The sequence below is a fragment of the Primulina tabacum genome, chromosome 1 (assembly GCF_025594145.1).
Source record: "Primulina tabacum isolate GXHZ01 chromosome 1, ASM2559414v2, whole genome shotgun sequence".
Lineage (NCBI taxonomy): Eukaryota > Viridiplantae > Streptophyta > Magnoliopsida > Lamiales > Gesneriaceae > Primulina > Primulina tabacum.
In genome coordinates this window covers 34,688,492-34,699,158 of record NC_134550.1, presented here as the reverse complement: position 1 = coordinate 34,699,158, position 10,667 = coordinate 34,688,492, and positions in this window count along the sequence as shown.

The following is a 10,667-nucleotide window of genomic DNA, read 5'->3' as shown; positions in this document are numbered from 1 at the left end:
TTTGCGCTTGAAACTGCGGCAATGTTGTTGAATAATGTCCATACTAAAGCATTGGATAAAACACCATATGAGATATGGATGGGAAAAACTCCCAAATATTCTTACATGAGAATATGGGGATGTCCTGCTTACGTGAAGCAGAAAGTGGGAGACAAATTGGATAGTAGATCCACTTTGTGCTACTTTGTAGGATATCCAAAAGAATTTTGTTGGATATTATTTCTATCATCCCAATGAAGCAAAAGTGTTTGTTTCAATAAATGCCACCTTTTTGGAAAGGGAATTCCTATTAGATAGAAAAGGCAAGATGATAGAACTTGAAGAAATTCAAGATACGCCCTCAACTATAGAAGTTGAACCCATTTCACAAGAACCAGTAGTTGAAGTACAAGCTTCTAGAAGGTCTGATAGGGTTATTAGACCACCTGCAAGATATACGCTTCTTCATGAACAAGGCCATGATGAGTCTTGTGTTGGATGTGATCCAATGAATTTCAAAGAAGCACTATCTGATACTGATTCAACCAAATGGCTTGAAGCCATGCAGTTAGAAATGGACTCTATGTATTCAAACCAAGCCTGGACATTAGTGGATCCACCTGAGGGAATCGTTCCCATAGGATACAAATGGATCTACAAAAGAAAGCTTGGGGCGAATGGGAAGGTAGTGACCTTCAAAGCAAGACTGCTTGGAAAAGGTTATACTCAAAGGTAAGGAGTTGTCTATGAGAAAACTTTTTCACCAGTTGCTATGTTTAAGTCCATTAGAATACTACTAGCCATAGCAGCATAGTATGACTATGAGATATGGCAAATGGATGTAAAGACTGCATTCCTCAATGGAGACATCAAAGAAGAAATTGATATGTCTCAACCTGAGGGATACACATCAGTAGGAAGTGAGCATAAGGTATGCAAACTTCAGAGATCAATATATGATCTCAAGCAGGAGTAAAGGAGTTGGAACCTCAGATTGATAGCACTATCAAAGAGTTTGGTTTTGCTAAGAATTCTGAGGAACCGTGTGTGTACAAGAAAGTTAGTGGGAGTGCAGTGACATTCCTAATACTTTATGTTGATGATATCATGCTCATTGGGAATGATGTAGGATTACTGCAATCAACTAAAGTATGGTTAGCCAGTAAATTCTCCATGAAAGACATGTGTGAAGCATCCTACGTATTGGGAATACAAATCTATAGAGATAGATCAAATAAGATGCTCGGACTCACCCAAGCCACCTATATCGATACCATTATAAAACGATTCTCTATGGAAGAGTCTAAGAGAGGATACTTACCAATGTGTCATGGTATTACTCTATCTAAGGCAATGTGTCCCAAAACTGATGAAGAGATAGAAATGATGACACGAATTCCATATGCGTCAGCCATTGGTAGTATCATGTATCGTGTGATATAGACACGTCCTGATGTTGCTTACGCTCTGAGTGTTACACTGGTGGCCATTGCACAAGCAAAGGAACCAAGGTCTCATCAGCGATCCAAACATGTACTGAGGAAGTTCCACATCATACGGGAGATGGTGAGAAGAGGAGACATATCAGTTGAAAGAGTCCCCCCTGCAGATAATGTTGCTGATCCACTTACAAAGCCCTTGCCAGGACCATTGTTTGAAAAGCATCGCGAAGCAATGGGATTAAGGGTAGTTGGCTCTAGGGCAAGTGGGAGATTGTTAGAGTAGATGCCCTGCAAGCCAACGGTTGGCTAGAGAATTTATTGACTTAAGTGAAATAAACAATCTTTATTTTAATATAATTTAACATTTTATGGTCTTGTTATACTTTATCTGTATACCTATGCAAACAGCATAGATAAAGTCCTTGATTATACTTTAATACAAATGAATCGTAATTCGATGTTGAAACTCGTTTGTAAACACTGTATGATCTAAATTCGTTCCTAGTCGATTCAGCCGCCTAAAACATGGATAAAGGTCGCTTGAGCTCGAGACTAGCATCTGTGATGTTGTGTACTGCGTTTCTTGGTAAGGGCATGGAGATGTCCAAACATGCAGATGGGTAGTCATATGATGATTATACCGAACAACCCTCCATCGGACTTTCCAAGTGGTTATCATTCATCGAGCGGATAATTCCGTGGTTATGATTGTACACCATTAGTCCTTATGACCCGGGACAACACTGAAGCTCTATATGCTAGGGCTGTGCTTTGACTCGTTTACTGGCTCCAGGAGAGTCATCAGGTGGCGAGGTTGGGTACAGTTGCGACACATATAAGAGCCAGTGCATTGTAGTCGGGGATTCACCGCTCACCTACAGGTGTGGATATCCTATGTGATCTGATGTAATAATATTGCATGAAATCTCTGGCCAGAACATGAGATGTACGTTGGAGAAGGAGTTCTCCAATAGTACACGCGATGCCACTGTTATAGTTATCACATAGTTATCGAATTAATATGCAACCCTCGATGAACCAATGGTTGCAGATTCGATCGGGATATATAAGATGAAGGGACCGTACTGTACGTTAATCATAATCGACTGGTTCTTGCAGGCACTATCAGTGATACCTAAGGGATCATGGTGTGATGCTACTAGACGCTCTTACCATGATCCGATGGGTGCAATCAGAAATGAGTTCTGACATTCATGATCAAGGTGTTGATGAAAAGAATGGGGCTAACTAGGGTAAGCCCGAATAAAGGATTATGTCTTGAATCACAAGGAGTTGTGAACCCACGACTAGCTGTATCCCTGAACCATTGAGGGTCACACAAGCACTGGATCGTTTGTTCCCGTTGATAGAATAAATTCAAGGAGTTGAATTTATATTATAATATAGTAAATTCAAGGAGTTGAATTTATGATAATTAAATTTTGAGAAAATAAATTCAAGGAGTTGAATTTATGATATAGTAAATTCAAGAAGTTGAATTTATGAAATTTGGAGAGAATAAATTCAAGGAGTTGAATTTATAAAATTTGATAATTTATTAAACTCAAAAGTTGGGTTTATTAAATATTAAATTTTGGAGGTGATAAAATTGAAGGAGTTGAATTTATAATTTAAATGATAAATTCAAATGTTGAATTTATAATGTATTTAATTTATTAAGCTCAAAAGTTGAGTTTATAAATATTAAATTTTGGAGGTGATAAATTCAAAGAGTTGAATTTATAATTTAAATATTAAATTCAAATGTTGAATTTATAATATATTTAAATTAAATGTAATGGGTGTATGTATTATGGGCTTGTAGGAGTACAAGACCAACATACATATTATTAAAGCTCTTAATTAGACTTTAAAAGATTAATTAATTAATTAAACTAGTTGGACTAGGATAATTAATTGATTGAGCCCATTAAGTGTTTAATTTAATTAATGGGCCCTAAGCTTATATATATGTGTATTATGCTTAGGATTAGAAACAAATTCATTCATAATTTTGACTCAAAATTTCGGCCATCTCCTTTTGAAGGCAAACTTTGAGCCGTCTCTCGTTTTCAATCTCCAACGTAAAACTTCTTCTAATTTTTCTAGTGCTAATTAGAAGAGGAACAAATCATCTAGTCGTGGACCTGATTAGAAGAAAAGAGTCTCTTGAAGAAAGTTCGTAGGGATTCATCAAAAGCTAATCCGTTTATACCGGATTAGTTGGAGCCACGTGATCTAATTCACAAAGGTATAAAATTTCAACACCTTATGAATGTTTATGTTTAAACCATACGAGCGCCCAAAGCAAAACATATTTTGATTGTCAAAATAAAATAAAATTTTTAAAACTTTCGCTGCGTTTGGGCGTGTAGAAAATCGAGATCCAACAGAAATCTCTAGCATACATCACAACAACAATAGTCACAGAACGGCTGGCCATGTGAGATCCGATTTGAGACGTTGTTGACTACCTTGGTGATCCTTAATAACTTGAATTGCTCGGTTGTAGATATTTCAAATATGTGTGCTTAAGATCTTTTAGAGATTTTGAAATCTTATAGTGCAAGTTCATCGGATATCTTCAATGGCTTGCAATCGCTCAATTTATACTTGCCGTTTAATCTACAACATTCAAGAATCTTGTAAAGCTAGACTTTTTCTTTATCTGATAATTGTGCAGCTTCGTAATCGTCCTAAGCACTCATCATTTAATGATTGATGACGCCTTACCAAAAATGGTAATAACATGCTCTGAAAAGTCGATGCTTTAAGAGAGAGAAGACTGCAAAAATTTCTTTGTATTTTTAGGAGATATTCTAATATTCTGGTAACCTTGTTTTCCATGCTTGATTGGTCAAAAATATGTGGTAATTAAGATTGCTTTGATCCTCAAAAAGTTCATTTTGATTGGCCAAAAACACTAGTCTTCCCGTAATTTGGTTGAGCTTAATTCTGTCTGGTTATAAAACTTAGATGATTCGGTCTTGAGCAACATCTGGCTATGCTAATCATCTGGTAGAATGTGTGGTGATCAGCTGAGAGGAGTCTTTTAAGGTCCAAGAAAATCGAACTATGTAACACGACTGCTTGTGTAAGGTCCAGAAATTTAATTCACGTAACCTAAATACTTGCAATCTAGAATTTTATTTAAATTATGGATTTAATTATTTTTATTCATTTTGTGCATAATTTTTGCATGATAGAATTTATTTCATGAAATTTTAAAGGTTCATGCATTAAAAATTTTTAAGTTGCATTTCGCGCTCGAACGAGGAATGGAGACCGGGGAATTATCAGGAAAATTATTTTTATTACATGATTAATTTTTATTAATTAGTATAAGATGTTTTAAATGTATTTTTCAAGCAATGGGCTTTGTTGGGTATTTTTACCCGTCAGGGAATATTTTTCAGCAACACGCAAATTTTATCGAATCGAGTGACTTTTTGAGGGTTCGGGTATTATTTTCAAAATCTTACCACGACGAAATATTTTTTAGGATTGTGTTTGGACTTAATGGGCCTACTTTTAAGCTTAATGGACTCCCAATCCATTTCCTACTCTTTAATTTTATATTAGGGCCCATTAACCCTTTTATTTAACCTTAACCTAGCATCTAAATTATTATTTAACCTAAACACTCCTCCCCACCAGCCGACACCCCCTTCATTCAGAAATATCCTCTCGTTTTCAGCGCCTCCCTCAGCTACAAGGCTTCGGCCATAGCTCTTCCTTCGAATATAAATTCATCCGGCAATCTCCCGACGGTTGTCTTCGATCCTCTTGTGTATATATCATCAAGGCATGCATATTCTTCTCTTGTGCATCATACACGCTGATGTTATGTGTAAAATTTGTGTGATGTCATGTGAAATTCTTGGTGTATGCATGTGTGTGTCTCGGTATTAGTTTCAAGCATTTTATTTCACTTCTCATTCGGTTCTCACGATTTACTTGATGTGGTTGCGAAGGGATGGCGATCTAGGGCCTTAAGGGGTTGTGCATGTCGAGTGTCAAGAGGTTTTTAAGAGGGTATAGCGGCTTGGTGGAGTAGTGTGTGAAACGATTCAGGAGCCGAGAGGTTGAGCGAGTGGTGCCTCATTTTGGGTTGGGGATCGGACCAAAGGTGAAGCCGACGGGATGAGGGCATCTCCAGGCCATGGATTGGTCTCTGATGAGTCTGAGTCGCGATCTGGAAGAGCTTGAACACCGCTGGACTTGACTCTAGGGCCGCGCGAGGGAGCTGTAACGATAGGGGTCATGGTCGAGCATCTTGGGAGGTATAGCGAGAAGCTGGGATCTCCAGCGTGCATGGGACTATTTGCATGGGTTCAGTAGGTTCAAGGACGTCCTAGGGTGGTCTAATAAGGGTTGAGTCGGGGCTAGATCGATCGGATGTAGGCTAGAGTGCAAAAATGGGAAGTAGTGCTCTAGGGTTTGTAGAAATAGGAAGCCACAAAAATTCGGCAGCTAGATGTCCGAATTTTTGAAAGTTTAGGGGTCTTGTTTTTGAGGTTATAGGGCCTTTTAAATGTATACTAAGTATGGTAAAAAGGTTGGGAAAATTTGGTTAAATTTCGAGTCGATTCGGGTTAAAACCGGGACCCCGGTCCAAGTTTTAAAACGGATCGGTTTAGTTTGATTATGGGCTCAAGTTTATGTCTAAGAAATATTTTTAACAGGTTTTGGGATGTTTTAAGGAGTTGGTAAGATTCGGGTCGAAATTTTGAAGTCCGGGTGTAAAATGGTCATTTTGGATTTCCAGGAGCAAAATAGTCATTTTTTTCCCCGAGGTGAGTTTTAGCCCTGGCAGCGCCCTGAGCACATTTTATCAGGTTTTTAAATGTTTAAGCCTCATGTATATGATTTTTATGTAAACACGATAAATACGTTGCATGCTTGGTTTGACGGAAAAACTATGTACATGCATACTTTTATTTAAGTGGTGAATATGATGACACTTTTTTGAAGGATAGGAGTTGGTTGTGACTGACACGATGACACGAAAGGTTGGGACTCGGTGGACGGGTAATGCCATCGCTGATGCCTCCGCCGTCGGGTACCTCGGTTACACGTAGATGGATCCATCGAATGACATGATAATACGAAAGTCACAGCTGACGAACGGAATTCAAATTAAGAAAAATGAACACGTATAGATTTTTATGATAATATGTGCTATGATTATTAACATGCTTTGACAGGTCACGATTATGCATACGATTTTACTGCAGACATGAAATGTATGTTGATTACGATATTTTTCACTGCTGCTTGTTATGTATATGTATTCGTTATTCCAGTACAGGTGTGTCTTTAGACTCACTAGGCGTATGTGATCTAGTTGATCATGATATTGAGGGGACTGGAGGTGCCAAACTTTGAGTAGGCAGGCCTAGATGTGCACCCGACCCGAGGACCACACTTTTCCGCACATCATGATTTTAGGAGAGATGAGAGGAAATTGATATTTTTACACTGTTGTTGATTTACTGATGGTTATTATCATTTTTAATTATTATTTTTTCGCTTGAGATCGATCATTTTAAATTGTAGTATGTCTTTTAATTGTTAAATGTTTACGATTATTTTTAAATGTCATTTTTCTTTAGTAGGATTGCATGCATGCAAATTATTTAAGTGTTTATTTTCAAAATGTGAGCTTTATAAAAAAAATACTTCAGCATTTTAAATAGTAGACGTTACAGTTGGTATCAGAACAAGGGTCATGTTTAGGGTTGTGCCACCGTCAGTTTCTGCAGCTCAGTCTTCAAACCTCAAGTCTGTAAGCTTTTATGTTTTAATGTTTTGAATGATTTACTGTTATCACCTGCATGTTTAAATGATTTATGCTTTACGAGGGTTTACTATACAGGTTTAACTGCTTTTATGATTTAAGGATTTACTATTTTAAAAACGAGATTAATTGCATGATGGGTTACGTTTATAAATTGTACTGATTTCATATATGCCTCCCAGACGTGCCCTCAGTACCGAGAGACAGGATGAGATTCCTGAAGGTGGCAGAGGACCTCCACCACCACAACCAAGAGACCCAACTACCCGAGTATTAGAGGGGATAGCTAAACTGATGGAGTAGGCCCAGCGGGCCCAGCAGGTGCCCCGACCACAGACCAATATCTATGAGCAGTTTAGACGGCTCGGCCTGAAGGAGTTTGGGGGTACCACTGAACCTTTCTTGGCAGAGGGATGGGTTAGATCGCTAGAGCTGCACTTTGACTACTTACATACGAGAGATGGCGATCGGGTCAGGTGCATCATTTATATGCTGAGGGATGATGCGTCCCTATGGTGGGAGGGAGCCGCCCATGCCGTCAACTTGGCTACTCTCACTTGGGACAGGTTCAAGGAGATTTTTTATGGCAAGTTCTTCCCAGATGATGTCAGGGGCCGCCTGACGTGGGAGTTTATGAGTCTCTGCCAGGGGGACTTTTCTGTGGCAGATTTTATCAGGAAATTTGATAGGAGCTGCCACTTCATGCCCATTATCGCCAGGGATGCCGCCCAGAAGCTGAGGAATTTCATGGACGGACTGAGACCCACCCTTCGTCGGGATGTTATGCTGCTGAGGCAGGCGGGTTATGACGAGGACACCGCCTGCGCTTTCCAGGCGAAGCAGGCTCTGCAGGACATAGACTTCGAGATGTAGCGGAAGCGGCATCAGCCCCAGTCCAGTTCACAGCCTCAGAAAAAGCAGTATACGGGGCCACCAAAACAGCAGGGGCAGCAGAAGCTCCAGGGACAGTATAGAGGGCCAGGAAAGCAGCGACCACCTTAGGCACCAGGGGCTCCAAGGCCGGAGGGATGACCGCCATGCAAGCAGTGCAACAAATATCACTATGGTCAAATGCATGTGGGGCACCTACAGATGCTTCGTATGCAAACAGGAGGGGCACAAGGCGGCAGATTGCTCTCATAACAAGGGTTCCACTACCGGCAGCGCATATGTGATGCATGCCGAGGAGGCTGAGGCGGAGCCAGACTCTACTTTGATCACCGATAACCTTTACATTTGAGTTTTTATGTTTACCGCTTTGATTGCATTGGATGATTTGATGATTATGAGAATTTAGTTAGGAGATTAAAAACATAGAAGAATTAGGATGCATGCTCTAACTAGTTGGATTTAAGGATTTAATTACATGAATTGAGAATTTTAAAGGCTAAATTCAAAATTTTTGATGGGCCAAAGTGTAATTTTCAAAACTTTAGGGGCTAAAACGCAAATTTCAAGATATTTTGGGATTAACTTCGAAATTTTCGAGGAATGCATAGGGTTAATTCAGTAAATTTTTAGGATTTTGGGGTAATTTCCAGTACGAAAATTTTTAAGTTTCAACACGATTAGATTTGATGGTATGTTCTGTCGCAGGTAGGATATATAGTTCAGGTGTAGCTACGCATGCATTGCTAGATTTAGGGGATACACATTCGTTTATGTCCAAATCTTTCGTAAAGCGACTAGAAATCATACCGTGGCGATGGATTCAGATTGTCGATCCCATCCGGGGATCAGATGTTCATCTCTCAGATAGTGAAGAGATTGGAGCTTCGGTTACAGAAGTATGTGGTGCACGCAGATTTGATAGTGCTACTACTACCGGAGTTTGACATCATCTTGGGTATGGACTGGCTATCTTCTCATGGAGAAATCATAGATTTTGACAGAGATCAGTGTCTGTCAGACCGTCCAATGGGTAGCCATTTGTTTTCGAGGCAGCCAGACATCAGCAGATGTCTCAAGTCATTTCCTGCTTGTGCGCGAGGAAGCTTATGAAGAGATGTTGCCAGGCATTCCTAGCAAGTATCGTATCAGTGTGTGAGCCAGCCAATCAGAGGCTAGAGGACGTTGATGTGGTCAGGGAGTTCTCTAGTGTTTTCCCTTAATATGTTTCAGGCATTCCACCAGACAGAGAGGTGGACTTCTTTATTGAGCTCACGCCAGGGACAGTGCTGATCTCTAAGGCACCCTACCATCTAGCACCTACCGAGATGAAAGAAATGAAAGATCAGATACAGGATTTGCCAGATAATGGATTCATTCGGCCTAGTTTTTCTCCTTGGTTCGCACCAGTTCTTTTTGTTAAGAAGAAGGATGGCAGCATGCGACTGTGCATTGATTACAGAGAGCTGAACAGGGTCACAGTCAAGAATAAGTATTAATTTCCAAGGATCGGGGATTTGTTTGATTAGCTGCAGGGAGCATGAGTGTTCTCAAAGATAGATCTTCGATCCGGTTACCATCAGCTGAAAGTGAGGGAGTCAGATGTGTATAAAACAGCCTTCCGGACGCGTTACGGGCACTATGAGTTTATGGTGATGCCATTCAGACTGACAAACGCTCCAGCGATCTTCATGGATCTCATGAATCACGTGTTTCAGCCATACTTGGATCAATTTGTCATAGTTTTCATTTACGATATCCTGATCTACTCGAAGAGCAGGTAGGAGCACAGTCAGCGCCTGAGGACAGACAACTGAATGCCAAGTTCTGCAAGTGTGAGTTCTGGCTTGAAAGGGTTGCATTCTTGGGCCACATTGTATCTCAGGATGGTATGGAAGTTGACCCCATCAAATTGGAGGCAGTCAGAGATTGGTCAGTTTCTAAGAGCGTGACAGAGGTCCGTAGTTTCTTGGGATTGGCAGGCTATTATAGGAAGTTCATCTAGGGCTTCTCTTCTATTGCGGTGCCCATGACCGCCTTGATGGAGAAAAATGCCAAGTTTATCTAAGGACATGAGTGTCAGGAGAGTTTTGACAGACTGAAGCTAGTGTTGACCACTGCACCAGTACTAGCTATGCCATCATGGCAGGGAGAGTTTGTGGTCTATACAGATGCATCGAAGCTTGGGTTGGGCACAGTTCTGATGCAGCAGGACAGAGTGATAGCCTACGCGTCCAGACAGCTGAAGGCCTATGAGAAGAATTATCTGACTCATGATCTCGAGCTAGCAGCAGTGGTATTTGCCCTGAAGATCTGGAGACACTATCTGTATGGGGAGAAGTGCATAATTTTTACAGATCATAAGAGCCTAAAGTACTTCTTCACACAGAAAGAGCTGAATATGCGACAGAGGTGGTGGCTTGAGCTGGTGAAGGACTATGATTGTGACATTAGCTACCATCCGGGTAAGGCTAATGTGGTTGTGGACGCTCTGAGCAGGAAGCACGCATTGATTGCTCATTTGTCAGTGCATAGACCGCTACAGTCTGAGATTCAGA